This window comes from Bombina bombina, chromosome 7 (genome assembly GCF_027579735.1).
Source record: "Bombina bombina isolate aBomBom1 chromosome 7, aBomBom1.pri, whole genome shotgun sequence".
Lineage (NCBI taxonomy): Eukaryota > Metazoa > Chordata > Amphibia > Anura > Bombinatoridae > Bombina > Bombina bombina.
Window position 1 is genome coordinate 512,632,313 of NC_069505.1, and position 10,078 is coordinate 512,642,390.

Here is a 10,078-nt window from a genome sequence, read left to right on the forward strand (position 1 = left end):
AGGGAGGAAAGCATAATTCTTTCACTCTATAAATCCCTGGTAAGACCTCACCTTGAGTATGGAGTGCAATACTGGGGACCAATCTCAAAAAATACATTGCAGAGAAGGGCCACAAAACTAATAAGGAGAATGGAGAATTTAAGCTATGAGGAGAGGGTAGCCAAACTGGGTCCGTTTTCTTCTAGAAAAAAAGGCGCTTGAGAGGTGACATCATAACTTTATATAAATATATTCAAGGCCCATATACAGAGATGGCAGATGCTCTATTTATTACAAGAAAATTGTTTGTGACAAGAGGTCACAATTTAAGGCTAGAGGAAATGAGACTTAATCTCCAACAAGGAAAACATTTACTCACTGTAAGAGCAATCAAATTGTGGAACTCATTACCTAAAAGAGGTAGTGAATGCCAATACCTTAGATAAATAAAAAAATGTTTTAGATACATTTCTTGCTAAAAACAGAATTCAGGGATATGATTGCTGGTGTTAAATGGGTCACCTTTTTCAATGGGATTAAGTTATGCTTAACTTGAGCTTTTTATTGTAAGTATTTTAAGATTTGTACAGGTAGAACTTTAACTTCTGTCTTTTTTTCAACCTCATTTACTATGTTCGCTTGTATTCATTCTTATTTATCTTTTCATTACTGGAATCAAATATTCCGAACTGCATATAATAGAGCCCTTACAACCCAAAATATTCTTCCTTTAGTTTATATAAAAATTAAATGTTTCTATACAGATGTATCCCATACACGTTATCTAAATTATATCTATCCCAACTACACTCTTTGTTTCTAAAATATGTATCGAAAGGTAAGGCTCTGAGAATCGCCAACTGGATTTTACAACTGCCTTACTCTAAAAGCGGCATAGCCTTCCCCAATATACATTTATATCATGATGCTACCAAATTGACTCATATAGCAGGTTGGAGTAATAAGTTAGAAAGACCTGTATGGTTTCACATTGAGATGGCTCTTCTTCCTAGGGGTATTGAAATAGGAGACCTGATATGGGTCCCTAAAATTAGACTGTTGGACCTTCCACGCACTAACAATATCATCAAAGTTAACTGCTTCACCTGGCATACTCTTTGACATCATAAAGAACTAGCCCCACATCCCTCACGCATCCACAGCCTTAAAGGTTTATTCACTGGTCTCACAAATATACACGACTCCGACTGGTCTGCATGGAACTTTAAAGAAATGAGTGACCTATATAACCAAAATAAAATGCTTAACTCTAGACTAATTACAGAACAGGTAGACAAGGCACCTAAATGGCTCCCCTTTGAAAGTCACAGAGTCATAAGCCTTTGTCAAGCATGGAGTTTACCAAAGACTCATTTGTGTGAATGCACTAATTGGGGAAAAATATGGAAAGCTGGGAGTAAACTGGTTAAACCAGTGATGATCCATCATCTCCTCTTACTTGGAGACTACAGTGATACCATTCCTTGGCAAATTAAGGCATGGGAAAGAGAACTAAATGAACAGTTTACAGCTAATAACATAGAACTGGCAACCATACTAACTAAAATATCCCTACATTGCACCTCATACCTTGAGACCTACTTCAAGGTTCTCCTAAAATGGTACCTAACCCCACATAAACTAGCTAAAATCTACCCCAGTGTGTCCCCAAACTGCTGGAGACAGTGTGGAGAAGTTGGTTCGGACTCTCATATTTGGTGGTCATAACCATAAATCTCCCCTATGTGGACGCAAGTTTTTCAACTATGTGCGGATGTTGGACTAACAGTAACTCATCTCCAGCTCTCGCACTTCTACATATAGGTCTTAAGAATATTCCAAAATCTCAACAAGCCCTAATTTCTATTATCCTTACAGCAGTTAAGGTGTGTGTAGCTCGATCTTGGAAAAAGACAGATCCCCCTACCTTACCACAGATCATTAAACTGATCGATTACCTTGCTTCCATGGAAAAAGGCTTTTATAACGCAATAAACAATATGGATCACTACTGGGCAACTTGGGAACCTTGGTTCCAATTCAGAGGCTAAAGTTTAGATAGAGCAATGCAGATCCCATCTAACTGAACCGTAAACTTTAGTTTTTGTTTTGTTTTTGTCTTTCCCTTCTCTTCTTCTCTTTCCCTTTGTTTCCCTCCTTTCTCCTTCTTCCCATACCCCTATATTTTGACCAGCTGGAAATACCCTTTTTTTCTCCTCCTCTTGGAACCTAGTGGTGCTACTTAAATTGGTCAATAACCTTATTGTAATCTGATGGTTATTTTGCTGAAAATATGTCTAATTTAAAAGTTTGTATTTTCTGAATACCCAACTTCAAATGTGAGGTTGATAATGATATGAAAAATCTACCTCACTTCTTATTTTTCACCTAGGTTGTTTTTTTTCTGCAGAATTCTCTCAGTGATGGACTTAAGTAATTTTTATTGTGGTCGTTTAACCCCTTTTTGCAAAACATTGGGACATTTTCTCTCTAGCAGGGTTAGCTCACATAAAAAGCTAACCCTAGTTGATTTTGTTATTACTGACTAAATGTTACTATGTTATCATTGTTAAAAACAAGGATGTATTAAAAGTGCTGCTTTTATTACATTTGCTGTACAAATATTATCCCTAATAAAAATCATAAATAAAAAAAATGATATGTTTGGCCTATAGCCTAGAACTTCCCTATGATCACTAGGGCAGGATTTCTCAGTAGGGTGTTCAGATAACAGCCTAAGGACTCTTCTACAGCTAGTTTATGAGATTATGTAATTATATTTGTGATAAACTAGGGGTCCCACACCACCCTGGACTATTCTCCTATAAGCATGCCAACTGCGTCCTCATCTACTCAGTTGCCCCACTGATAAGTAACCTTTAGAGTATCTGAATGCTTTCTATTGGTCAAAACAGCGGTCTCAAGGGTCCAGTAGCAGTCTATGAAAGTACAACAAGGGCAATCTTTATAAATACTTTACTTGCTGGACACTTGAGATGCTCTACCACAGATTGTTATTGGTTCTTTTACAAGTCTCAGGTTGAGTTTATGCAAACAATTACAACCCCCCAGTCAAGAGACTACACATGGGTATATTCTATGGATGACGAAGCACCACTGGGCACAGATTGTAACATTTTCAGGGTTTTTTCCCCCTGCTTTTTCTGTTAAAATAACAGAAGATCAATTTACAAAACAAGAAAAAGTAACTTTGAGACAACAATGTTAAAGGAACACTAAAGTCAAAATGAGATTCATGATTCCGATAAAGCACATAAATTTAAACAACATTCCAATTCACTTCCATTATTGTAATGTGCACAATCTTTTTATATGCCCACTTTCTGAGGCACCAGCTCCTACTGAGCATGTGCAAGAGTTCAAAGAATATATGTACATGCATTTTGTGATTGGCTAATGGCTGTCACATGATGCAATGGGAAGGAAATTTGAACTAACTTTGAAATTTGTAAGAAAAAATAAATCTACTACTGATTTGAAATTCAGACTAATTTTCTTTTTATTATCCATTTGTTGATTAAGCAATTCTACTGTAATTAATTGTCCTTTCAGACATATTTAGTATTTTAGAAGTTCCCCTGGAAGTGGGACAAACAAATACAGAGGCGCCTCTAAGTGCAGCAACAACAACACAACCTTGAATCAGCAATAGAGATCTATGTCGATGTACTCACATTTAACAAAGCACACTGTAGTGCAAATGGAACGGACCAAGGCTTCTGAGCTGCTCGGCTGACTCTAGGACAATGGTTAAACAGCAGACTGTAGTGACGTGTTCTCTCCATAGTGATCCACTCGCTGTACCGCCCAAGAGAGATTCAACGTACAGGTATCAATGTGTGGTGCAAGGTGAATTGACTCCAGTAAGTCAACAGGACAGCGGTAATATATAAAAATGCTTTAATTAGGGGGGCGGAGCCAGCTGTTGAGCTGAGCAGACGCAGGTACTAGGAGCTCCTGCTCTAATAACCCAACGAAAGCCACTATATAATATTAAAATAATATCCTATATGATAAAAAGGAGCCAAGATACATTTCAGGACTTGATGGACTTTACTTGGAGACGACTAGCGGAAAGGCAAGAAGATATCCGTAGAGATAACGGAGGTAAAGACATAGCGGACGCTCCAAACAAGAAAAACCAACCTCCTCCCCATCGGAGTTCTCAACTCTCAGATTCAAAAGCTCCTTGCTCCTGGACTCTCCACTACGGCTTTTCTCTCATCGTCAGACCTGACCCTGCATGATTCCCGTGAGAATGGACACACCGGAGGGGGACTGCAATTCCTCACCCCCCCCGGTTACCTACCCACTCCGAAGTGACAAGATGGCGGCTGAGAACAGTTGGGACCTCTCCACACTGCCACACCAATTAGACGTCCATCCCGACTCCACCGCCACTTACTCGGCTCCTGTCTTGAAGCGGCCGGTCGGGACGGGAGTCGAGGTAGACATGCCTCTGCTTCACCTACCTGAGGATGGTCCATCGGATTTACTGCCCTTAGCAGCCATGTATCCTTCCCCTCCTACTTGGAGGTTTCATGAGGTTCAGAGGGTCCAGTGTCTAGATCGTGGAGGGGGGCCTTGTTTCTGGCCCACGATATGGCTCAGCAGTCTACACAATACGTTCCATGTAGAGCAACTAACAAGCAACAGGCAAACTCCATGTCATGGCAAGTTAGCTTTGAAAAGTGGTATCGGCTAAACAATACATCTTTACAGGAGAGCCGGCTCTACCAAGTTTGGGGACTATCCATGTCTGGACTTGCTACTTTCCTCCATAAGTATTAATATTTCCTTTATTTAGATTGCATTGTCTTGGTTCTGTTATAATCAAACGTTACATTTGGGCTCAGCAGGATCGGATGTCTTATTTTACATGACTCTCTGGTATTTAACTGTTTAAACCACGAGTATCATCATAGGCTGTTTAACTTAGACCCCTATGGGGAATAATATGTTTTTACTGTTATTTCTTTATCGCAATATATTCAAGTGTTAAACAGTTTTGTGATTTTTGTCATAGCACTCTTCAATACTTTATTATTCATCTGCTGGGACATTGTGGGAGAATATAAGTTGTAATAGAAGAGACTTACTGTATAAAATATGCTCTTTGTTTACTGGGAGCTAACTAAGTTTACAGCTATGTGGTTATACTTCCTTGTTACTTCCAGTGTTAGATAAAGAGCGTTGTTAAGGCCCCTAGCTACGTCTTGAAGACTATCTTTGTAAATAGCAGGCAGGACTGTACTTACTGCACATTGCTATCCACATAATACATATATTTGGTGGACCATTTAGCTATGATAATTCCCTCTTCTAGGTGTGCTTATCTTGACCGCTATAGATAGTGACAGACATGCATGGGTAATCCTACAATATAACCCCTAGATAAGAAGCACTTTACAATTACCAAAACTTAGTTAACATGTATTTATAGGGGGTCTTCAGACCTAAACATTCCAGTGACCTACCCCCTCCATAATACAGCCCCTGGGGACATGTAAAATATTAAGGAGCGCCATCCATGCACTTTGCATTGCACCAATTTAGACATCCTATCATAATTTGTCTCTCTCAAGATTATGATCTCAAGCTCTTAGAATGTGCATATGGGGAATTCCCTCTATAAAGTTCATATTATGTGTTCATGACTATGAGACCCGTCTGCTGAACTGATGATTATAACTTAACTATCCTCCCCTCTCAAGTTCCCCAGGGAGTCTGAATTCACAGTAGAGCAATTCATTCCTAGACTAGGAAATTAGTTACGGCACCCATATTTTAATACCCCCGTCCTATGTAATTTGCTATGTCATTTGCTCGTCTTCTACTACATAACTTCCCCTAGGGTGCAAATAGAATGTTCTGACCTCCTTCCCCCCCCCCCAATGCTACCACAGATATAACTACCTCCGCCCCAAAGATACACATAGCACACAAGAAGTTTAAAACAGCTCCCTATTTTTTAGTCACTATTCTATTTACACCTATAGCATACATGGTCCCATAAATAAGCCCATCCTACAGCCCTGTCACAGTTGGCCCCGCCCTCCTTGCTTTATCCTTCCCCTCCCCTCCCCCCCCCATAATTTGAGTGGCTCTCGCCCACTGCTACACCTCTTCTTTCCCGTTCTCTACGACCTACTCGTGGTCATTTTCAATGCTAATTCTCCACACCACAATAAGAATTTCCACTTTAGTCATTTTATAGGTATGGAGATCAGGTTCCAATCATTAAAATATAAAATGAAGTTCTACCTTAGTTTGCCCAAACTCATATTCGACACCTCTCTAGATATAGCATAGGTTTCCACTCATTAAGGCTGTCCTTTAATATTACTACTGTTATGTTTATCTTTGCAAGCCCTAACATTGAATCACTTTGATGCTGGGAACAGTTACCCCACTACTAGCCACATAGATAACTTACATGTCACAATATTGTGTGTCGTACTCGGATGTTAATCTTATAGATGGGCAAACTTTGTATTGTGTTTTGTATTGTGTATTGTTTTTCTTTTTGAAACTTCAATAAAAAATTAAAAAAAAAAAAAGCTTTAATTAAAATACTCTAAAACATCTCAGACAGTATCATTATCTACTATTTGTATTGCATTATATTTGTATATGCTTATATCTAGCTGTTACACCTTTTTTGCTAGGTCTAACCATTTTTTATACCAATTGATATTTCGTAGAAATACTGTTCACTAGCGGAGCGCCCCCTTAGTTAGTATTGGAGTTATCAGCTCACTACCATTTTTGATATTTAGTATTTTGTTACTTATCTTTGCTAATTGGAAAATTGTTCACACACAGATCCTCTCTGCGCTCAATCTTTGTAACAATCAAAGGTTTCACATGAACACATCCTGCAGTTACATATTTCACAGGTTAAAGAAACCACCATATGTCAAATATTATAAGATTATCCATAGCAAGTTACTCAATAAAAGCATATCAAAAAGTCACCAAAAAAATAGTAATACTTAAGCTTTAACATATCTTTTGCTTTATGGAATATACAACAACTTATGTTACCAGAAAAAAATCAAAATCAACACTTCCTGTACAACTGATACAGTTTAAGGGATATGAAGCTCAAAAATGTTGATGATTCAGATACTGCATACGATTTTAAAGAACTTTCTAATTTACTTCTATTATCAAATTTTGTTCGTTCTCTTGGTATATTTAGTTGAAAAGCAGAGAGTAACGCTTAGGAACCAGACCATTTTTTAAGCACTATATCCTGCAATGTAGTGTTCCAGATTACTATATAGGTATCTCTTCAACATAGAATATCAAACAATCTTGATAATAGAAGTAAATTGGAGACTTTTTTTGAAGTTTTGCACTGTTATTATAATAATAATAATAACAAGTATGTATATAGCGCCTTTCTCCCAGTGGGACTCAAAGCGCTTTTTCAGCGCTCGCTCTCGGAATTAACCAAATCGGCAGCTGAATAGTAATAGTTGTTGTTATTATTACCCAAATGTATGGTTCTTATTTTATTGACCTAGGAAGGATGAAGGGGTGAGTCAGCCCTGCAAGGATTTGAACCTGTGGCCTTGGATCTTTTAAACAGGCTTTTTTTGTGGTCAGGGCATTTACCAACTGAGCTACCTCACTGGCCTTGGTGGCATCCCTTACTTTAGGGGAAAAAGAAAAAAAAACTTGCATCTTTGTATATGTGAATTAAATACTAAAGCAATTATCAGATAGGGAATTGTTTATAATTGACTTTATTTCTTTTTGTGTGCAAATTTAAAGTGTTTCCTGGTTTCAGTGCTTGTTTAACCTGATATGTGAGTTGACCATAGGACGCTGCTTGCCTTCTAGGTGTGATACCTCCATACATCATAGCACCCTTTGCATTTTAAGAATGGGTCTGGTACTTGAGTTTGTAAGCCTTGGGCTACAGCAATTTTGTCACTTGCAGTTTGTTTTTTGTATCTGGCAGTGACGGCAATATGTGGCCACTCAATCCTCTCTTTAGGTTTGGTATTGGGAACTATATTCCCAGCATACCTGTGAATGGCTCATGGCATTAGAAGAGGCTGTGGGGAGGAAGAATGTGACTGCAGTAATTGGAGGTTATGGAGTACATGAGAAGTGAGCTCTATGTTCATATGGTGGTACTCAGTCACTGGGGTGATGTGGTCAATAGGGCAATGCAACATTTTACATATTTAACCTGGACATATTGGTAAATATCCCCTAATAGTTTGTGCCATCCATCTTAGACTGTGTATATTTTTATATAAATGTTATTTCTTTATTTATGGCTGATATAGGACATGCAAATGCCCACACAAACCTGAAAAACTTCTGGCTCCTAGATTTTATATACAGTATATATACTGTATATAAAATCTAGGAGCCAGAAGTTTTTCAGGTTTGTTTGTTCATTTGCATGACCTATATCAGGGGGGGATATATCCCCCCCCAAAAAAAAACAACAACAAAGTAGCATTAGCACCGTTTCTTCAATTAAAAAGTCTATTTATTAAAGTGACATAAGAATATACAGCAGACAGCTATGTTTCGGCATTTACAGCCCTTAATCATGCTATAGAATACTGGTATCCACCTCCTTGTATAGCATCTCCCCCCTCCCACTGTCAAATTAAATGTAATATCTCTCTCTCTCTCTCACTAACTCCTCCCCAGGTGGGAAAACAAAGCCACTACTCCCATCAAGCACTTCAGCTAGGTCATTAACTATAACACGGAAACAGGAAGATTCCGAAATAACTACAACTCCCAACATGTACTTCAGCGAGGTCATTAGCTATAACACGGAAACAGGAAGATTCTGAAATAACTACAACTCCCGACATGCACTTCAGCGAGGCCATTCGCTATAACACGGAAACAGAAAGATTACGAAATAACTACAACACCTGACATGCACTTCAGCGAGGTCATTAGCTATAACACGGAAACAGGAAGAGTCCAAAATAACTACAACTCCCGACATGCATTTATAGTAGCAGTCGTCAAGCATAACAACGTTGTTCTATCAGATTCTGCTCCTTTGTCAGAATCTGCTCCCTCTGAGTGTGCATGCTCTGTATGATGTAATTGCACTCCACATATGTTAATTAGGAATGTGTGGAATACGATTATAGCCGCGTTCGGCAAGCGCTCCAATCGAACTGGGACTCGCTTGGAGCGTTCTGTGAACACTTGCCAGTGAGGCGTGATGGGTGTTCCCTCAGTGCTCTGATGACGTAAGTCCCAGTGTTTAAAAGCTGGGACTTTTCAGAGCAAGCTCAGACGCTTGTAAACATGGCAGCCTCCACATATACACATACAGTATATTTATATACACAAATGTTGCTCGTGGAGGCTGCCATAATGTAAAAAGTTAATCATGTCTGCATTATTTATTATCACGATTTGTGAAAGTATTATTAAATTATTATGGATTACACATATATAATTCATATGTGAGACGTTTCTATTTGCATGCAATATTTCTAATACTTAAAAGGACTTAATATTAGAAATATTGCATGAAAATAGAAGCGTCTCTGTACTATGCAGATCTCTTTGCGCATGCCTACTATTCTGTCAATGCGTGGTGAAGTGGAACGTTGCGATGGGAGCGTTTTGTCAAAGCTCCCTAACTGGTGACGTATCCACAGCGCCACGTCATCACCACTGCATATGTGCCAGCGCTGGGTCTAAGCACTACCCGAACGTGGCCTATGTCAATCAGCAACATGCGCACTCAGAGGGAGCAGATTCTGACAAGGAAGTTGTGTCGGATCTTGCTGCTGCTACGCATGCGTTGTTGAAATTTAATACTGTCAAACAAATTAAAGTGTATATTTTATATATATATATATATATATATATACATATATATACATACATACATATATACATACACACACAGGGCAAAGTCCAATCACTTCTCACGGTGATGAAATATGTGCGACAATGTTCTTTTATTGTTGTATTTTTCATCACCCTGACAAGTGATTGAACTTTGCTATATATATATATATATAATATGCACTTTTAATTTGCGTGACAGTATTACATTTCAACAGCGCAT